Source organism: Cervus canadensis, chromosome 18 (genome assembly GCF_019320065.1).
Source record: "Cervus canadensis isolate Bull #8, Minnesota chromosome 18, ASM1932006v1, whole genome shotgun sequence".
NCBI classification, from domain to species: Eukaryota; Metazoa; Chordata; class Mammalia; order Artiodactyla; family Cervidae; genus Cervus; species Cervus canadensis.
Genome location: NC_057403.1, coordinates 33,904,918 through 33,921,960, shown reverse-complemented (window position 1 = coordinate 33,921,960; position 17,043 = coordinate 33,904,918). Strand labels below are relative to the sequence as shown.

Below are 17,043 nucleotides of genomic sequence, written 5' to 3'. Positions count from 1 at the left end.
AATGTCCAATCTCTCTTTCTCCTCCCTCTTTCCTAGATGTGATGCTATGATCTAATGTGTGAACAAAACATGATTCTAATGTTTTGTCCTTTCATCTGTTGATGAGAAGCAGGAAACATTTCTTTATTTCAATTGATGCCTTTTCAAAGTCAAAGGGCACACACACGAGAGACTTAAACCAAGTCTCTATGCCTATACATCTCCTCAAAGAGGCCTTTTTTCCCCCAAAAAAAGGTGGGAGGTAACATTTTCAGAATCTTCCAATAGAAGCCAATTCCTCTTTTCCTTTTAATCTCTAGCCTTCCTCACACAGAAAGCTCTCTTTGTTGAAGTTCACTACCAGGACAGGTATGTGTGTCAAGTGTTCATGATCTATTGAAAGAGCTACTAATTTGATAATATATAAGCCTTGAACATATACACACAAAGAATCCTTTGTTAATTTCTATAGGAGAGGATCAGATCCATTTAGTGTAATGTACTACATAGAATGTGATTCTGTGAGGATTCTACCTGATTCATCTTAAAATTGAAAGACATTGTTAATATATGACATGGTTTCCCAAGCCAGCACAAAGAGGAAATAGGACAAATTTTCAGTCAACAATCATATTTAGTAAAGGCCTGTAGATTCTGTTATCACCAATAGATCTATTTTATTTATGCTAGATGGTGATAATTGTAATAGAGAAAAATAAATCAAAGTAAAGGAGACAGAGAATACCAAGTGCTGGGAGAGATTGCTCTTTTATAATTGGTGATCAAGAATGATACCAGAAATAGTGAGAGAAAGAGAGAGACATGACTTTGAGGAAAGAATATTTCAGCTAGAGGGAGCAGCTCGAGGGCTCAGAAAGTGAGAGTGTACACAACACCTTCCAGAAACAATAAGAAGGCCAATGGATGCTGGAGTAGAGTGAAGGAGATGAAGGCTAGTAAGAAATGAGGTCAGAGGAGTACAGGTGGGGAGTGGCTAGATCAAGTAGGGTCTAGTAAGTCAAGGTAGGGACTTTGACTTCAAATGAGACAGGAGGCCACTGAAGGATTTTGATCAAAGAAGAGACCTTTGGTGTTAGAGAAAGGAAGATGCCTATAAGTGAGTCTTCCTTCATACATTTATAAATGTAACAGAAACAACAATAGTTATTATTTTGAGCTAAAAATTTTAACACTATTGTATTTTTCAAATATTCATGTATTTAATCCTTACCACAGCACTGTGAAATAGGTCATAATTGTCTCCCATTTTCCTAATGAGGAAAGTAAAACACAAAGAGGTTCATTCACTAAGTCATCCAAGGCCACACAGCCACTAAATGTCATAGCTTGGATTCCAACCCAGGCAGTCTAACTTTGTTGTTTCCACTCTTGTTAACAGAAATGCCATACTGTTTACACTTCAGAGGACTGTGTGGGTGTATATATCCTAAAAATGTAAAAATCCATCAAATCAAATGAATGAAGTAATGGAAAGAATAGAATTATAATAGAAATACATTCTATAAGTAGTTTTAGGTAGAAGATGACACTTGTGGTAGATCCTTGTCTTGAGGGGGGAGATAACTTGAAAAGATACATGTATGTGAAATTTGTATTGAACTCGACCCAGGGACCGAACCCAGGTCTCCCGCACTGCGGACAGACGCTTTACGGTCTGAGCCACCAGGGAAGCCCATTGAAGGAAGAACATTTCTGTAAATATTTAATTAAAAGGCTAACTTAAAGGATAGGAAAGGATTAAAATCTAAGTGGCAATATTTCATCCAGGTGAGAATTGATTGCTGCTGGATAAAATGAAACTTGAATAAGATCAACAAAAAACTAAAGAAATAAAATGGTTTTTGTCATCCTATAGAAAACTGAGCTCTGACATGCCACAATATGTCCTGAAAGCACCTACCTCTGTTATTCTTTACCTATTTGCTGTATTAAACTAGGTTTCAAGATCAATTCCATTTGAAAGGAAAATGTTTCTAGTGGTGGTTTAAGACACTTTTTTTCCTGTTCGGTATTTAAACTGAGTCATCCAATTTGAGACTATTGTGTCACATTTTCCACCTTTCATTCTCCTCAAGAGGCAAGAGTCAGGAGAAACACAAGTGATGAGCATTAGTGGCAGAGTGTGTGGTTACAAGAATCAATAAACCACAGGATACTTCAGATACTGAAACAGTTTAGAAAAAAAGAAAAGGTGAGGCCACTATGTGGAGTCCACAAAAAAGAGTGATTGTCTAAAGCTGGCACTCAGAGTGTGAGAACCCAGCCCATAATTAAAGCTTCCTTATCCCATTATAACTCCTTCTTTTATTAATACGCAGACATCCTGAGAGAACCCATAACCTTGACTGCCTTTGAATGTTTTACAGAATTAATGTTTTACAAAATAACAGTGCAGTTTAGTAAAGAAATTAACACATACTGTGTAGTATTTAAGTTGTAATTGCAACCATGTTAAACAGTCTTGCATGCAGGTTAAAGAAAGCCTCTATTCTCATATTTTAAGACCTAAAACCAGTTCACTCTAATCTCTCAATGTCTCATTTGATGACATAAAGCATCACAACCTCAAAAAAGCTGTTTAGGATTTTGAATTTTTATTAAAATTCTTCCTCGCTCCCAGCCTGATTTTTTAAGTTCATTTTAATTTCTTCCATATTTAATTGTATAATTCAGACTGATAAACTTTTATTGCCAACTCTTTCACTGATCCTTTAATTGAACAGATATATCTGTTCTCTGTGAATTCTAGATTAGCCAAACAAAAGAGAAAACTCTGACAGTGCTACCAGTTTTTAACATGTCCCTTGTCCTCATTTCTTCAGTTCCAGCTTTTGTCCACTTAAATCAAGTGGTGTTAGCTCAGATAGAGACTTTATAATAGAATAAGCTTATAGAAATAAATTCTAAAAGCAGAGGACTTTTTCATTGTTTCAGGAATAAGTCAGAAAATAATGACAGGAAACAGCAAGAACAGAAATGAACTAGTTTAAAAAGACACTCTTCGGGACTAAAGAAAAGAGGAGTGCCAGTGGGGGCAAACTGAAGGAGGTTTTTCAATTTGATAACAGTAAGTGTAACTGTTCCTTATATGTATTTTAAATGAACAGGCTTTTAGCTTGCCTATGCAAAGCTGGCATTTACTGAGCACCTATTATGTACCCAACAGTCCTTCACTTGTCTCAAATTACTCAATCCTAGTAACAACTCCATGAGGTCATTACCATTATTTCTTGCGTTTTATAGACTCCGGGAGTTGGTGATGAACAGGGAGGCCTGGCGTGCTGCCATACGTGGGGTCGCAAAGAGTCGGACACGACTGAGCGACTAAGCTGAACTGAACTGAACTGAACTGCGGTGCAGAGAATGTAATTAACTTGTGAGTGGTGGTACCAGGTTTCAAACTCACCAAAGCCTGTGCCCTCTACCATTATAGTAAATCAGCTCTAATATAGCAATTCTGTACTTCATTATTATACAAGAAATTTAAAAATCTTTTTTGCACAAAATACAAATCCTAACAGCTTTTAATTTGTCATGTATGAGAGGGGAGGATAGTTTAAATGTAGAGATGTGGCCAGATACTAGACCTACCAAACAGGTAATAGAAGCTTTCTGAATTGGGAGCAAAGGTATAGTGTCATATCTGATTGGTTGAGAGAGGGGAGTTTCATTTCACACATTTAAATTTTTTCCTAATTTTTGTACTTGTTTTATAGTAATACAAACTATAGAAGTTATTTTTCTAAATTTATCTTTAAAATGGTCTTTTTAATATTATTAAATAGAACAAAAAGTATGTACAGTTCAGTTCAGTCAGTTCAGTCGCTCAGTTGTGTCCAGCTCTTTGCGACCCAATGGACTGCAACACACCAGGCCTCCCTGTCCATCGCCAGTTCCCAGAGTTTACCCAAACTCATGTCCATTGAGTCGGTGATGCCACCCAACCATCTCATCCCCTGTCATCCCCTTCTCCTCCTGCCTTCAATCTTGCCCAGCATCAGGGTCTTTTCAAATGAGTCAGTTCTTCACATCAGGTGGCCAAAGTATTGGAGTTTCAGCTTCAGCATCAGTCCTTCCAATATATGTCCAAATTATGTACAGGTGAGATTAATAGGATATACAAACTATGGAATTGTCTATTATACAGAAAATATGAGAATGAACACATTGAAGATTATCTAATTTTCAACAAAAAAACTTAAATGTTAGTGTGCCTGTGTGCAGGCTGAGCCACTTCAGCTGTGCCTGACTCTTTGCAAGCCTATGGCCTGTAGCCTACCAGACTCCTCTGTCCACGGGATTCTCCAGGCAAGAATACTGGACTGGGTTGCCATACTCTCCTCCAGGGGATCTTTTTCACCCAGGGATCGAACCTGAGTCTCCTGCCGCTCCCGCACTGGCAGGCGGATTGCTTACAACTGAGCCAGCTGGGAAACCGTTAAATGTTAGTTATTGGTTATATTTCTTGGTGTGAGTACAAGTGATTTTGCACCTTCTTTGTGCTTTTCTTTAATTCTAATTTTTCTTTCATTAACTTGTTTTCCCCATTGTAATAGAAGTCATTTTTTTAAAGCTTCATGAATTTGAATGAAATTTAATTGAAGATTATTCTGTAATTAATTTGAAAATTTTTAAAGAGGCTGATTTAGCTTACTGCATTCTAAACTCACTGAGAGCAGAGAATTTAAGTTCTACTTCTTTTAGCTTCCCATAATACCTTTTCTTGCATATAGTACCAGCCTAATATGTAATCATAGACAAAAAAATTCTTATTGGGAACCCTTAAATTCACCAGAGGGAGAAGTAAAATAAAATTTAGAAACTTCAGATGAATCTTCCAAAACTGGTATAATAGAAGCAAGTACTCAGGAATAAAGAGTCATGAAACTTAACGGAACTTACAGCAGAGTATGAAAAACTCATAAGTATCAAGAGTTCCCTGTGCCATTATAATAAAGGACAGCAGTTTGAATTTCCACTGAAGTTTGCAGTTTGCCAAAAGTAGCTCTTGCAATTTCACCAGAAACTTTTTAAATATATAAGAAAGTTGATATTAAAACCACACAAGATTACCACAAGAAAATTACAAATTGATCTTTCCCATGAATATAGATATAAAATTCCTAAACAAATGACAGCAAATTGAATCCAGTAATATAGAAAAACTATTATGAATCAAGTTTATTTTAGGAATGAATGGGGAGTTTTTAACATTTTGAAATTAATCAATGTAACTCACCATATTAACAGAAAAATAATAAGACAATCACTTGGTCATCTCTATAAGTTTTTTGGTCTTTGATAAATTTTAGTAACCATTCATAATAAAAAACTAGGAATAGAAAGGAAATTCTTTAACCTGATCAAGAAAATCTATAAAAATCAAAGATGCTCACCATTCATCATTTCTATTCATCATTGTATTGTAGTTCCTAGCTAGTACAATAAGACAATAAATAAGCATCAGAAAAAAATAAAATTGTCGTTATTCACAAATGACCTATTAATACACATGAAAAATCCAAATAAATTCACAATCTTCTTGTAATAGGGTATATTTCTTAAAGCACAGAGTGCTAACTGCAAATAAAAAAGGATTCACCAGACTACATCAAGATTAAGAACTTCTGTTCATCAAAAGACACCCTTAAAAAGAATAAGAAGGCATACCACAACCTAGAAGATATTTACAGACGATAACCTGACAAAAGACTTGTACCTATAATATATAAATAACTCCTACAATTCAATGACAAAAAGTCATGCTACCCTATAGAAAAATAGATAAAGATTAATAAAATGGCTGCTTCAAAACAGAGAATATTTAAGTGGCAGTTAACATATGAGAAAGTACTCTCAGCCTTATTAGACATAAGTAAGTAAAGTAAGTAAAGTCGCTCAGTCGTGTCCAACTCTTTGTGACCCCATGGACTGGTGTCCATGGGATTTTCCAGGCAAGAGTACTGGAGTGGGTTGCCATTTCCTTCTCCCTATTATTATTAGACATAAGGGAGATACATATCAAAAGAACAAAGGGGACTTCCCTGGTTGTTCAGTAGTTAAGAATCCACCTTCCAATACAGGGGACCTGGGTTCTATCCTTGATTGGGGAACTAAGATCCCACATGCCACAGGACAAATAATCCTGCATGCCACAACTAGAGAAGCCCACATGCCATAGTGAAGACCAAAAAAAAAAGGTGTGTGGCGGGGAACAAGAATAGCTAAAATACCAAAAGTTGGAGAGAAAAAAAGAAATTGGAATTTTCATGCACTGCTGGTTGGAGTGTACACTGATAAAAAGCACTGGAAAACTGCTCAACGACAACTATAAAACTGAATATATACATACCTTATACCCAGCAGTTCCACTCCTAGGTATATATATGCTCACAAAAGACATGTTCTAGAATTTTGTAACACATATTTATAATAGTCAATACCAGAAACAGTCCAAATGTTCTTCAAAAACAAAATGGATAATACTGTGGCACAGTCACACAACGGGACACTTTTCAGCAGAGGTCAGCAAACTTCTTCTGTGAAGAGCCAGATAGTAAGTATTCTAGATTCTATGCCATATGAATTTCTACCCCAGTTACTCAGCTCTATTGTTGTAGCATGAAAGCAGCCATAGCTATTATTTAGACAAAGGAGTATGACTATATTTTTTAAACTATTAATATTTATGGGCATTGAAATTTGAATTTCATATAATTTTATGTTATTATCTTTCTTTTTATTTTTTTAATCATTTAAAAATGTAAATATATTCTTTAGCCACAGATCATACAAAAACAGGATCACTGGAAAAGGTTTAAAAAATTTTATCAGTGACAAAATTCTAAAAGAAAAGAGGGCCTGTGAAGATGAAGTGAAGTATTATTATAAAGTAGCTGAAGTTTTAAATTCTGCTTCAAACACTCTGTTTTAAAAGGTCATTTGTCTTTTTCTTAAGGAAAATGATGTAGATGGATTTTATTGCTGAGGAAATCTCCAAAAGGAACAAAAAATCAGAGAATCATTCAAGCTTTCATTAAACCTCTAGCCTTTTCAAGCATCTCTGAATATGGACTGATTAGTTCCCTTCTTAAGTCTTTGGGTCCTGCTAGTACTATAGTTAAAACTAGGTCATAGTATGTCTCAACCATGAAGGCTTGAGAAAAATATATCCCTTTCAATTTATGCTATAGACATGAAATTGAATTTTCATTTTTTATACTCAGAGAATAAAAAATATTTTATCCAAAGACATTATGTATGTTTAAATGTATAGTGATTTCACTTCCTATGGGTTGATTCCATTGTTTCAGGGTATCTATGGGAGACTGAAGAACTTGTTTGGGGGTTTGCTGCAGCAGTCAAGAGGCAGCTTTGCTGCTGGATTCCATGAAATTGATAAATACTTTTTTAAACTGAGAATGTACACATAGTTAAGCAAACTGTTACATAATTAGAAACCCATAAATGAATTTGTATATTTTGTCTGTCACTGAGCTTTGAAATAAGATAAATATAGTTTTAAAAAAACTAGTATATTATACTTGCTGACCACTCTCTTTTCAGCTCCTTGGAGTATTTGCATAATATAACACTAACTTATTTTCCATTGCTTTTGCAATTCACCTTCTGTGCAGCATTACTGAGAATTTTTTCACCAAATCCCTTTTGTTTAAAACCTGCTTTATGTATATATATAATTGTCATCTTCATTTATAGACCAGCACATACAAAGTATTCCAGCCCAATTTCTAGAATTTTCTTAGAGATTAAAAACCCTGCTGCTTATGACTGTGATACCTGGTATTATTTATGGGTTTTCATAAAAAAAGGGGGGGGTTTAGAAGAAAAACACAGTATTCTCTGGCCTTTCTCTACTTTCTTCTTCTCTATTCCCCCTCTCCACAGAGGAGTTTAATTTTAAATGATAAATGTGGAAATTAGAGACCATCGAGAAAATCCAATTTGGTGAGGAGTTTTAAAAATCCCATAATAAACGCAGAGTGAAATGTATGATTTAATGCAGGGCGCCAATGGCTGCTATTATGGGCTATTAGCAAATCGAGGCTGAGAGTGAATCTTTATCACTTGGTGAGTGCGGGTTGGTCCTGCCTTTCCCTCTGCTATTGATTTGTAGCCGCTTGTCATAATGACACCGGGAAGCAATGAATGGAAGATGTGCTTTTGATAGGATTCAGGGGGGTGTTAGGGGGGTGAGAGAAAATTCAGCAAGTTTTCTATCTCTTCTGCCTGATTAGATTTTTTCTTCTTTTAAGAGCTTTCACATTCCAATAAAAATGCTAAATCAGCTCTGTACCAGAATTGTTAGGGTGTAAATAGCTAGTCACATTTAAAGGAGGAAAAGATATAGAAATACCAACCATACTATGCAATGTTAGATGAATTTGACTTAATAGAAATGGAGTTTTTTGTTTGCGTGTGAGTGTGTGCATGTGTGTATCTGAACACATGAGCAATATGAAGTAGTGTCAAGGCATAATACTATTAAGTACACTTACTATGTAAAGATAGCCTATTTTTTTGTAGGGATGTGATGGCTTGCATCTAAAGTATAGTAGAAGGTGGTCTAGCTTTATATGATTGCCCACTTTATGAAAAGGATACATTCTGTGTGTGTGTTTAGCTCCATAGAGAACACATGGAAAGAGGTACACTTGTACTGATTATAAAGAAAATTAAATTTTCTAAATCGAACTCCTCACAGTGGAGCTTTGCTCAAGAATTTCAGCATAAGGAAAGCACACTGAGAACAAAGGCACTCACAGATTGATCCAATGGGGGGGAAAATTCTCTGTAGAAGATCTACTTTAAATTTTCTTTAGAATAAATAAAAGAATAAAATTTTCCTTAACCATGGTGATGTGGAAATGGTTGATTTTAACCTGAGTATATTTCATTTCTCCCCTTTTGAGAGGAAACAATTGCTTTCCTTCAGTATTCTTTTAATCCAAGATGATGCAAGTCCCTGTCTTCACATGCAGAAGTGCATGTGGGTGCAGGCAGTATGTTATTAAAGCAATGGGTTATGGCAAATGGGAGCGTGGAGGTAGGGGTGCATTTACTGAATGTATTGGGCCATTTTGTTGGTTAAATCTTGATAAAACCCATCTTCTCACCTGCTTTATTTCTTAGATAGGTCTAGATGAGACTTTTAGTAAAAGAGGAACACAAATATTCCTATTACAACAAGTAGAATACAACTGTTAGATCCTTGTTACATGCTTACGATTATAATGTATCCCTTATCTTTACTAATACAGTGTTGCACTTAAGCAGAGGCCAGGTATGGAAAATAAATATCATCCGGATCCTTAGAACAACAAACACCACCAGGTTTTCTAGTCTATTGAAATATACCATGAAAAAATTAAATCGGCCTAGTTTGTAGAATTTAATGTCAGGGAACCAAAAATCAGCTTTGAAAATAATCAAAACTAGTAATATAAATGTATTTCTCATATCTATGAAGTGAAAGGCTACATACTACACTGTGTGTTAATTTCAGTGAAACTCTGTGTGTGTGCCTGTGTATCTGTGATTTAAAACCACTACTAAGTGATTCAGACCAAAAACAGACAATTTATCTGTAGTGAGAACTTTGTGCTATATAGGGACTACTTTCTGTTAGCTACACCACCTACCTGAAATGACCTGATGAGAGCCTGCACCTTTTCAAACTTTGAGAACAATGCCTTCTAACAGAGAAGCTTTCATAGGCTAGGTGAAAACAGCTTTCACAGTTGCCAGAGTTCATACACTCCCATCCCCCATGCAAGGACTATGCCTAAACTGTGATAAATTAGAATGTTGCCATTTAATTATGTATCATTTATTAAAAACTAATTAGGGACAGAAAGAAGCATTTCTCCAGTTTCCATGAGGGCTTTATTTTATTGTATATAATAGATGATTATTATTTGGTCTATATACGGTTATTGCATACTACAATGAATTACCTGTATTAAAGTAATAATACCGTATGTTCACATAGCTTTTGTTCTTATGTAAAAACATAATTAATCATTCCAAGAGGAAATACTCGTTTCCATATTTTATATATGTTAAGTGATTTCTGCTGTTACCCAATCAAAAGGAATAGAGTTGAAAACAAAAGTGTGAAATACTTTTATTTTTTTATCCTGAGGTTATAAATGTAAGCTACATCATTTGATAAATTGGGATAAACATGTATTTTATAACTTGAAATTTTCTGAAGTATCTGTGCTATTATTTGCCAGAAAATCTTTGAAAAATTATAATAATGTTTATTGTTGGTTTATTATGTCATTGGTTATTTCCTCTTTCAACTGACAGGGTGAACATTTTCCTATGGGAGCTTAGAAGTAATATAAACTATCAACAGTTTTTCTGATTGAGATTAGCTTGAGTAAATACATGAAATAAGATAATAGTTTGTTTACAAAGCACTTTCACATGTATTAAGTGCTAGGTCATTGTTAAGGTTGCTTTTATTATAATCGAATAATGTAGAAATGGATAGTAGAAAGAAAAGAGCCAAGTACCAAAACATATAAATACAATAAGGGAAGGGAGAAACTCAGACAAGAATAAATCATTGTTTTGTATAAATAGAAGACTAAAAATAAGGCAAATAAGATAGAAGTGAATTAGAAAGTCCTAGACATAAAATATTAACAAATAAGTAATAAAAATGGCACATTGAAAAAAAATGATCAAAATAAATGGAAATGAAGATGTTATGCAGAATTTAACTTAATGTTTTATACATCTTCATTCTTCTTAAACTTTTGTGGGGGTAGCAACAGAGCAAGATACTTTCCCGAAGTGTTCATAGTACAGTAACATTCCTTAAGTTCAATACATTATCACACTAATCCTCCCATTATCAACATTCCTGTGTGGTTTCTGGCAAGAATTATTGCCTCTGTCTGATGGAGAAGCTGAATCACTGTGGTGATCACTGACTTTGTCAAGGTCAATGGTGAGTCAGGAACAGAAACAGAACCCAGAGGTTCTCTAATCTGTCATGGTCTGTTTATACCCATATCTCTGTCTAATGCTGTCATCTCTTTGTTAGAACTCTTTTCTGATTGGACATTTTTCAAAGATTTAAATAACACAAGTATTTGAAGGCTGTGTTTTAAGAATACTTCATCTCTAAACCTTATCCTATTCTAGAAATATTAAGACACATTACCTTTTACTTATACCACTTATATTTTTGGATTGGTATTATTTAACATTTTTATTGAGGTATAGTTGATTCTCAATATTATATAGATTTCAGTGTAGAACACAGTGATTCACAATTTTTAAAGTTTATTTAACATATTTTCTTTAATCCTTTTTCATGCACATTTAAACTTAGTGAATGTGAACAATGCAGAATAGCATACCTCTTCCCACAAAAAAGAATGAAACAAAATTTAAAAAGAAAACAAAACTAATAGATCTATGAATGTTTCCCTCAGTGTTCTTTTATTCTTCATTCACCAGAATGCAATTTCAGAGATCGTCTATTTACCCATGTCCTGGGCCAGGTGTCTGATTGACCCTCACTTTATTAAACAGGATGACATCAGTACATAAGCAAGCATACATACATGGACATAACACACACATGTACATGCTTAACCTGCTTATTAGTCCTTTAGTTCTTCATGCTCTGGTTTAATTCATTGTGCATATGTTCTTTTTAAAAATGGAAAACATTACACCCAAGATAAAGTGATAGTTAATGGAATTACTCATGGTTCAGATTACTTGGTGTGTATTAGAAAATGAAAAAAATTATTTCCTTCACTCCTTTAAATTTCTCTGTGCTAGTGTCAAAACTATTTAAAGGAAAATATTCCCATTATTTAATACTGCCTTTTAGATTATCTCATGCTTTCTTTTTCCTGGAATTTAAAGGTATATTCATCTTATAGTCAGGTAATTTGTTTTTCTGTGTTTCTCCTTTTGGATTTTGACTGAACATTTTGACTATATATCATCAGAAATAAAAAGTTAAACACAAACAAGTTTTTCTTTTTTTAAGTTTTAGGATACCACCAGCCTAAGTAGATAAGTTTTCAGAGATTGAGAGGTTGAAAGAAGCGATTATTGTCACTGTTAACTTTTTTCTGGGAAAACTAGCCCCTCTTTTTATTGGTACTATGAAAAATTTTTGCAACTTATTTTCTTTAAAAGATGACCCTTCAACAAAAAGTCCGTTGTTTTAAAAATAGATGTATCTCATTTCATAAAAGTTAAAAAAAGAAAACCTTCTTTCTCCGTAATATATTATGATAGTATCAGTTAGCTGGCATTACAAGCCAGAAAATTGTTCTAAAGCATCACTTATTTTTCTGGCCCACGTTCCAAAGAAAACCTAAGGTCCAATATAAACAGTACAGTTCATGAAAAAAAATAGGAGCACATTTCGTTGGCAAAATAACACTAGAGGGCGCTCGTCAGCAGATTGCAAGAAAAGGTCTTCCTGGTTTCAGAGCTTGACTTGGTAATGGGGGTTTGAGAAGCTGGTTCAGGGAGTGGAGAAAGATGGCATTTAACCTTTTATAAGCTCTACTCTTCCCAAAAGACTAGAAAATTGCAATTAATGCCAATATTACAATACATACTATTTTTCTTAAAAAATGTTGTTTTAAATTTCAATGAAGCATGCAATTCTAAGAAATTAATAATCTCAATTGCATTCAAGCATCTCATATTTTTAAGAGGGGACATTTATTGTTACTTTTTTAATATAGTGTTGTAAGCTTATTCCACCATGTTTCATATTGTGTCAATATTCTTTTCTACATATGGAAAGGAAAAAAAAATTACTGGTGTTTCATTTCTGTAATAGGAATACATTTATTTCTCCTCTTAATTAAAAAAAAAGCTGAAATTAAACCTAAAATAACATTCTCTTCTCTGATAAACCTTTTTCCTTTCTTCTCCTCCCCTGTAGATGAATATCTTTTCCTTTTGAGTTTGCTTTGAAGCAACCTCTTTGAGTACTATTCTAATCGCTGTTATTATTTTATCCTAGTCCACAAAACGGATGTGATCTCTAAATCATATATTTTCTCTTATAATCCTTGGCTTTTTCCTTCTCTCTTTTCTTTATCTCACATTTTCATTTCTCCTTTCTTAATACATCATGCTATAAGGCTACAAGAAAAGAATAGTCTAAAGATTATTAATTCAGTTTTTCCAGCAAGAATTCTGAATCTATGTAAACAGTTGACATTTAGATGTCTACCTATGGTAGAGATACAGTTGACAGATCATCAGTATTAATGGGTTATAGTTAGGAAGCAGCAAAACGTATCGATTAAGAGACTGGACTTTAGAGTTAGGTCAACTTGATTTCCTACTGGCTTTGTGAGTGTGAATAAAGATCTATAAACCTTAGTTTCCCTACTGTAAACATGGGAATAGTAATAATAATACTTAAATTCAGAGTCGACAACTGAAATATATATATTCATCAATCACACAATAAGCAAGTAAAAAGAAAGTATTTACAATTAGTTCTTATTTGAATTTAGCTGTGATCTCTAATTACTTTTATTGCCCTACTTGTTTAATTTTTATGCAATGCCTATTTGTAGTATATTATAAAAAGAGATAACTTACACTCTTCCTGTATGCAGGGTCTGGGCGTAAAGAAGTTTAAAGAACCTTATCCAAGACCTTCCCATCTGGGAACTGACTTGAAGACCCAGTGTCTCTGTTGTTCAGATGGGTATTTTTGTGCTCAGTCACTTCAGTCATGTCTACCTGTTTATGAAATGCCTTAAATATCTTGAATATTAAATATTATATAATAGCCCTTTTTAGTCAGGCATATTATAACCTAAAAATCCAACTTAGCCTGACAAAGCATGTTTTAGGTCATTCTAGTAAGGTTACCAGTCATCCATACGGCACCCAAGTCATTTCAACTGCAAATAACTAAAGTAAAATAAAAATCTCTAGTGTTATATCCAGAAGGTAAAATTACATGGAGGTTTAGACTCTAAGTAGCTACACTGTAGTTCAGTGAATTGACAAGGTTGATGTTTGTTTTGGTTGTCATTGAGAGAAGAACATCTATAAGGGAAGAAAGATCATTTTTTTGTGTTCCCATGACAGACTAAAAGTCCATATCTGATCAGAGAACCGTCATTCCTGCTCTTCAGAGACATTGCGTTCTCCCCATTCCACTAGGTTCCAAAGCATTCTTATTGCTAATAGTGGAAATACTTTTTCTATTCAGTGCTTAGTCACTCAGTCATGCCCAACTCTATGCACCAGGCTTCTCTGTCCATGGGATTCTCTAGGCAAGAGTACTGGAGTGGGTTGCCATTTCCTCCTCCAGGGGATCTTCCCTACCCGGGAATTGAACCCAGGTCTCCTGAACTGCTGTGGGGAAGCCCATTGTGTTCATTATTTTCATTTTAAAATCTAACTTATTAAGCCTGTTTGCAGGGTCTAGGAATAAAGAAGTTTAAAGAACCTTTGACTTTCCACTCTAAAACTTTCTGGGGACCTCATCACATCAACAATTGCAAACATAAAAGCACACGCATAATAAAAGACTATAGACATAAAGCAAAATTTCTTGATTAAGAGATAATACCCAAGGCTATCTACTTAGAAGACTTTCCTAGATCCTTTTTATTTATAAATTCTTTTTTTTTAATTTTTTTATTAGTTGGAGGCTAATTACTTCACAACATTTCAGTGGGTTTTGTCATACATTGATATGAATCAGCCATAGATTTACACGTATTCCCCATCCCGATCCCCCCTCCCACCTCCCTCTCCACCCGATTTATTTATAAATTCTTATCACTCAGTAAACTTTACTTCTCTGGCTGTCATCCTTATTGAGTCCAGTAAACTGAGTTAGATTTTCATATAACCAAGAAAACTAAGTCTGTTGACACTGATGACTTTCTAGGAAGTATTCCTTTCTGTGAGCCAAACTGAAACCAGTTCCTAAACGGAGTTAATGTTGTATAACATCTTGTTGCAAATGATACTTGTATAAATGAAACAATTTAAGCTAACTGGGTAGGAGATTAATTTCTGTGTCATTGGACAAACCACTAAACTCATTTGATTTTCTTGAAATCTTTTTTCTACTCATAGTTTGTTTCAAAGTTTCATCATTTGTTCCTACTTTATTACTATAAATATGTAATGCTTATTCTCTATAAAGGGCTTCCTGGTGGCTCAGATAGTAAAGAATCCATCTGCCAATGCAAGAGACATGGGTTCAATCCCTGGGTCAAGAAGATCCCCTGGAGAAGGAAACGGCAACCCACTCCAGTCTTCTTGCCTGGAAAATCCCATGGACAGAAGAGCCTGATGGGCTACAGTCCATAGGGTCACAAAGAGTCACCTTAGCTTCTTCATATGTAACATGAGAATAATGATAGTACCTACCGCATAAGGTGATTATGATAGTCTGTTAGGATAATACATTAAAATGAGGATTATTATGTTTGACATCAGAAGGCTGATGAGAATTTGCTACACTACATGTGTCCTTTTCTCTAAAAGGCATTAAAATTAATTGCTCTTTTAAATTTTTACTTTAATTAAAAAATATTCTTTCTCTTAGAAGATCTTATCCATACCCAGGCTTCAGTTATCTGCCTTTAATTTTTTTTTTTTTTTTGCCTTCGATTCTTAAATTTCTATCTGTCGTCAAGATTTCTGTTCTGCTTGATATTTCTAAACATAATCCCAAAGCAATATGTCTAAAAATGTACTTGTGATCTTCAAATTCCCACTCCTTTTGTCTTTCATTCCTTACCTTTTCAAATGGCTTCACTATATATCCAATTGCAGAAATATAAGAATCTCTTTTTGAACCTCCAGTCCATGTTCAATTCATCAAGTTCTGTTAATTTTACTTTACAAATATCTTAAATTCAACCACTTCTATCAATACTGAAGTGGGGAGTCTATCCCTTCTCTAGCAGATCGTCTGAACCCAGGAATTGAATGGGGATCTCCTGCCTTGCAGGTGGATTCTTTACCAACTGAGCTATGAGGGAAGCACCAAAAATATGGACTATTTCACAGATTTGCGTGTCATCCTTGGGCAAGGGCCATGCTAATCTTCTCTGGATCATTCCAATTTTAGTGTATGTGCTGCCAAAAGGAGCACAAGGGCGTGTTGCCTCACTGTCGGGGAATCTAACCCCTGGTCTCCTGCATGACAGGCTGGGATACTCACCACTATTCTAACGAGGACGGCAAAGTCGCTCAGTCATATCCGACTCTTTGCGACCCCCCATGGAATTCTCCAAGCCAGAATACTGGAGTGGGTAGCTTTTCCCTTCTCCAGTGGATCTTCCCCACCCAGGAATTCAACCGGCGTCTCCTGCATTGCAGGCGGATTCTTTACCAACTGAGCTGTCAGGGAAGTATCCACTACTACCACCCTAAGTCAAGTTACTATCATCTTTCTACTGCAAGACTTCCTGTTTTTCCTACATTCTTTCTTCTGACAATCACTTCTCCATATCACAACCAAGATGATGCTTTTAAAAAACACAAATCTGATTATTTCTGTCCTGTTCGTGAAACTTAAGGCTTCCCATTTCTCCTAAGATGAAGACTTGACATTCTTAATGTGGCATTCCAAGCCAAGCATGATCTGGACTTTGCCTGAAGCTAGAAGTGAGAAGGGGAGATTGATCATATTAGGGTCGGAAGGAATTTTCAGAGGTGATAGGAATATTCTGTACCTTGCTTATGGTATTGGTGGTTTCATGACTTAATACATTGGTCAAAACTTATGGAACTGTACACCTAAGAGTGAATTTTGTTCATCTTAAAAAAGACAAATCCTGCCATGTGCGAACATGGATGATTCTGGGGTATATTGTACTAAGTGAAATAAGCCAGACACAAAAAGATATTGTATGATTTCACTTATATATGGAATCATTTTTTTCTTCTTTAAATCCTACTCAGAGTAGAAAGTTGATTACCAAAGACTAGGGGTGGGAAAGAAGGGGAGACATTGATCAAAGGGTGCAAAAATTCAGC

General features: G+C 34.9%; 1 non-coding gene across 1 annotated transcript; it reads right to left on the bottom strand.

Moving 5' to 3' along the window:
- Positions 1-16,049: 16,049 nt before the first annotated feature.
- On the bottom strand, positions 16,050-16,156 carry LOC122421782. Its single transcript, XR_006263599.1, has one exon. It is a non-coding gene; the product is annotated as a U6 spliceosomal RNA (small nuclear RNA).
- Positions 16,157-17,043: the final 887 nt, after the last annotated feature.